The sequence below is a fragment of the Camelus ferus genome, chromosome 24, assembly GCF_009834535.1.
Source record: "Camelus ferus isolate YT-003-E chromosome 24, BCGSAC_Cfer_1.0, whole genome shotgun sequence".
Taxonomy (NCBI): Eukaryota; Metazoa; Chordata; class Mammalia; order Artiodactyla; family Camelidae; genus Camelus; species Camelus ferus.
In genome coordinates, this window is record NC_045719.1 from 1,614,577 (window position 1) to 1,619,666 (window position 5,090).

A 5,090-nucleotide genomic window follows, 5' to 3' on the forward strand; every position below is an offset into this window, starting at 1 on the left:
ATGCCCGCGAGTGCACCCCCACAGCCCCGAGGCAGTCTTCAGGTTAAGGGGAGGGGGGAGGTTTAGGGGCGTTTCTAATTGATTGCGGGAGATTTCCCCAAAGTCCTTTTCCCCGGTGTTTATGCCCACACAGTGCGTTTCTAATGCTCGTTCCTTCAGGTCATGCAGGTCGGGGACGCCAGCCAGAGGGCAGGGGACGGGACAGCGGGCTGACACAGCTGCCCAGGCCTCGCTGGTCCCACAGCTGCTGGCTGAGCCCCTGCCCCGGCCAGCTCTGCTCGGCCCACCACCTCCTGCCCTGACTGCGGTGCCTAGAATCTTCGCGGAAGGAACCGAGATGCAACGTCCCAGAAAGAGACGCAGAAGGATGGAGGGAATTGCGGGCGGCTCTTAAGTAGCTCTGGGCCCCCCCACTCGTCCCAGCCCCTGCTGTGTGTGGCCGCCGCCCTGCCCGGGGTCCAGGTCCTGGTGCTGCCTGGGGGGTGGGGGTGGGGTGGGGTGGGGGTGGGGCGAGGCTGAGGAGGGTGCCCCGCTTACTCAAGGAGGGAGCAGGCGGTGAAGAAGGCCCCCGGGACCTGAGGGGGGTCTGTCCCCCTGGCCGGGCTCCTGCATCTCTTACACTGAAGTCTGTCTCCCGCCCAGGCGAGGCACACCTTAGAAAGCCGCGTTCCATTCCTCAGGAGGAGGGGGCTGCAGGCCTGTTGGTGGCACTGTCACCTAGGGCGTAAGGAGGGAGGAGCCCAAAAGCTTAGAACAGTCCAGAAGCTTCGAGGTCACAGGAATACACAGGGCCCGGCTCTCAGCGGAGGGTCTCCTTCGTGGGGCTCCCTCCCTCGCCCCCGGCTGCCGACAAGACAGCCATCATCCAACAGGGCACATCCATGCACCCAGGATACAAGTCGCCCTTTTAAAAGTGCCTCCGGTCAGCTCTTTCCTGAGGACCCGCCTTCCGCTGGCTCTGTCTCTGCCCCAGGCCACGCCGTGGGTGACGTGAACACCCCAGAGCCTCACAGGCGGTTCCTTGCTCAGCGCCGCCGCCCGAGCCCGCAGCCGATGACGGCAGGCTGCCTCTGTCCTGCGTTGCCTTTGGGGCAAGAAACCCAGAAAGCTTTTCTGAGAGCAGCGTGGATGCAGGGAGGGAGCCAGACACGGAGGGCCTGGTCTGGGATCTGTGTGCTTGGGGGAAAGTCAGGAATAATGGGATCTTATCGGCCTTACCACAGCCCCGGGAGGATCCAGTGTGTGGTGTGCATCTCGGGCGGGAAGTCAGGGTGGACTAGTGAGGGCGGCCGGTGTCGGAGAACCGCGAGTCCTGCTGATCAGGTGAAGATATGGCTGCAGATCAGAGCACGGAGGAAGCAAGCCTGACAGCATCACCTTCGCGACGTGGACACAACTGCAGGGAGAGGTGACGAAATCGGAGTCGCAGCCGTGCGGGAGATCAGAGCACAGCTCCTGCGGGAGCTCGGAGACCAAGGTGCACGGAGGTAAGACTTAACGCCCAGAAGTCTGATGTGTCTGCCACTTAGAGACCCCGACCCTCTGCAGATGGAGACTACGTGGAATGTTGACAAAAGCTGACCAGGTTTTAAGAGAAGTATCAGTAACTGCTACCCGCTGTCACCCTGCTGCGCTGTCTGCCCGAGGCAGCTCCCCGCTCCCAGGCACGCAGCAGGCCTGCGCCTCCCACCTCTGCCCCTCGTCAGCGGGCTGGCTGCGTGGGGAGTTCTGGCCCCTGAGTGTGGGCAGCATGACGCGGGCCCCTGGTGGCCTGCAGCTTCCAGTCGCCGGAGGACCCTGTCCTCTTCCCTCCTGTCACCACTCACACGGCAACAGGCCACGTGGAGACGTCGGCCAGGCCACCAACCTGGGCGTCCAGGCGGCCACAGTGAGCGCGCCCCACCTGCCGAGCTTTGATGGTCCTGTAGTGTCTGTGAGATGAAAATCCTGTTGGTCTGAGTCACAGGGATGTGGGGGCTGTTCATTCCGACAGGATGATCTAGCCTGTCTTGACTAGTGTGTTTTTAAACCAAGATTCAATTAAGTTACTCATGACTCAACAAAAATAACTTTAAAATTATGGAAGGAAAATATAAATTCCTACATAATTCCTGGGTTTAAAGAAAAGCAAAAATTTTTGGTCCATCGGAACGGAACCACTACGTATCAGACCTTGTCAAGTGTACGTGAGCTGCGCCGACCGCTGACACCGAGAGGGGCGAGTGGCGCATGTAACTCAGGATGGGCAGATGACAGAAACGGAAGGCAGTGACTAAAGGACGGCAGGGGTTAAAAGCGGGATCTGTAGGAGAGAAAACACGTGAAAAGAGAAGCGGACATGCAAGAGGGTTACAAGATCAGATCGTTCCTGAAGAAAAGAAAACCATGAACCAAGCTCTACCGAGGCTGATAAAAGAAGACAAAGAAAAGAAGAAAAGGGAAGCATGAATTTTAAAAAGTCACCATGTGGAGGTATTATGAGCAGCTATCTGCTAAAATACTTGAAAACTTAGGTCAAACAGAAGATTTTCCTAAAATGTATATGCAAGTGATGAATTTTAAGTCAAGAAGAAACAGAAGAATAGAAGCAGAATAAAGCAATGAACATTGATTTGACGGCCAAACACTTGAGGAACATCACACCAGATTTTCCAGACATTAAAAGGATAATGAGTATATATTATGAATGAATGTATGTCAATTTTACAACTTAAACAAAATGGAAAAATTCCATGAAGGCCATGTATTCCAAAAACTGACTCAAAATTTTCCAAAAACCAGAATAGTTCCTATGCCAATTAAGGAAATCGAATTCATAATTGAAAACCTTCCCAGAAAGAAAACTTCAGGCAAGACGAATTCATTTATGAATTCTGGCGAAAACTTAAAAAGCAGCGTGAATCCTGACGTGAACCCTGTTAGAGAGAAGAAGAGAAAGGAGTGCGGCTCGGCTCTCTTGCTGAGGGCAGTGTCACCCCGACTCCAAAGGCACCGAAGACATTGCAAGAAACGGAGATTAAATAAGAGCCCCCTTCTGAGCACAGACACAGAAATCCTTAGCAAATATCAGCAAATCAAAGTCAGCAGTGCGCTGAAAAATAATACCTCCTCATGCAGTGATTAAAAAGTGCAGGCCACGTGCACACTCAGCCACTTCTCAGCTTGCACGTGGGTTTCTGTTATTGTGACGAGGCAATGGGGCAGGCCACTCGGGTCGGGAAGGGGGTCTGCTTTCATCCGCAGGCAACTTGATTTTGTGCACAGAGAAGTCCCTAAGCCCTGTTGTCACTGCGTTACTAGAACCGACGGGAACTCAGCAAGGCTGCAGCACGCGGGCTCACGTACAAACGTCAGCTGTGTTTCTGCATACCACCCGTAAGAAACTGAAAAATGAAATTTAAAAGCTCTATTTACAATGCATCCAAAAGGTCTCAACCATAAATTTAAGAAAAATCATGCAACTGAAACCTATGAAAGTGTTGTTGACTTAAGACCCAGGTGGACGCATGTGCGACGTTCATGATTTGAAAGACCCAGAGCTGTTACGCAGCAAGTGCCTCCAGCGCTGATAACGAGAGCCCCGGCAGCACCACCTGGAATCCCAGGAGGCTTCACTGCGGACAGTGATCAGCTGATTCTAACGTTCAACGTAAGCTGGAACAGACAGAAGGATTTTGAAAAAGAACAGAGTTGGAGGATTTGAAGTACTTGAATTTACCGTCTGTATAAAACCGTAGTGAACAGTGTGGCACTGAGTAAGGATGCACGTGCAGAGCCGTGGCATAAGAGAGTCTAGAAACGAGCCCAAGGTTGGCCAGCTGACTGTCCACAAAGGAGGCAGAGGATTTAAATTGCAAAAGAGTTGTCGTCAACAAATGGCGCTGGGGCAGTCAGATACCCGGAAGGACGCGGCGCTGTGGGGGAACGTTCACCCTTTTGTGCATCAGGTAATACCCCACAGTTACCTTGAAGTGGGTGATAGATGTAAGAACTGAAAGTACAAAACCTGGAGAGGAAGACATAGAAGGAAAGGTTTATGATGCTGGGTAAGGCAAAGATCTGTTAGATACAACACAAAAAGCATAAACCACGGAAGAAAAAAGATAATTTGGACTTCACCAACATAAAAACTTTTGCTTTTTTTTTTTGGTCAAGTCAAAAAATGAAAGGATAAACCAGAGACTGGGAGAAGATATTAGCAAGACCTCTGTCTCAAAAGGGACTTAAGTCCCACGTGCACAACAAAAGGACAAACAAATGACGTTTTCATTGGAGGACAGATGCGAAGACACTTCAGAGCCGATGAGCAGATCACCGACAGGCACACGACAAGGGCCAGGGACCCCGTCCCCGGGTAGAAGGTCCCCCCGCCAGGACAGCCGACAGTCAGAAGCGGGGGCTGAGCTCTGGGGGGCTGTGGGGTTGGTGAAACTTTCATACGTTGCTGCTGGGAATTCAGAATGGAACCACCACTCTGGAAAACAGCGACTTCTGACAAATCTCAGTACGAACTTACGCACGACCCGGCAGCTCCCGCGGGAACCCGCCTGGGAGAACCGGCGACACGTGTCAGGACTTTGACGTGAATGTTCAGAGCAGCATTATCCACAAACTGGAGACACCCCAACGTTCGTCAGCGGAAAGGAGACAGGCACACTGCTTCGTCCAGGCGGTAGGTCCTGCTCAGCAATACAAAGAAACACCGCGCTGTGGACCGCGGGCCCTTCGGGGGACTTTGCCACTGCTGCTCACTGATCCTGGCGCACATCCTGTCCCCTCCGCCAGGCTGCAAGTCTCTGGAACAGAGGTCGGCAGACTTTCTCTGTTAAGGGGCGTATAGTAAATATTTTGGGCTTACAGGCCGTACCATCTCTGTTGCAACCATCTAACTCTGTAATTGTAGGGCAGAAGCTGCCGGGGACAGTGCTTACATGAACGACCATGGCCGTGTTCCAATAAAATTTTGTTTTCTGCTGTCAAATCAACAACCACAACAGAAGATAACGAGGGCTGGTGAGGCTGTGGAGAAACGGCAGGGAGCCCTCGTGCACTGTTGGTGGGAATGTGAAACAGTATGGAGGGTCCTCAAA

At 52.9% G+C, this 5,090-nt stretch overlaps 1 long non-coding RNA gene across 1 annotated transcript; it reads right to left on the minus strand.

Annotated features, from left to right (window-relative positions):
• Window positions 1-419: 419 nt before the first annotated feature.
• Window positions 420-4,655, minus strand: LOC116659498. The gene is made up of 3 exons (XR_004314863.1): window positions 4,517-4,655; window positions 1,219-1,396; window positions 420-717 (listed from the first exon to the last, which is right to left on the minus strand). It is a non-coding gene; the product is annotated as an uncharacterized LOC116659498 (long non-coding RNA).
• Window positions 4,656-5,090: the final 435 nt, after the last annotated feature.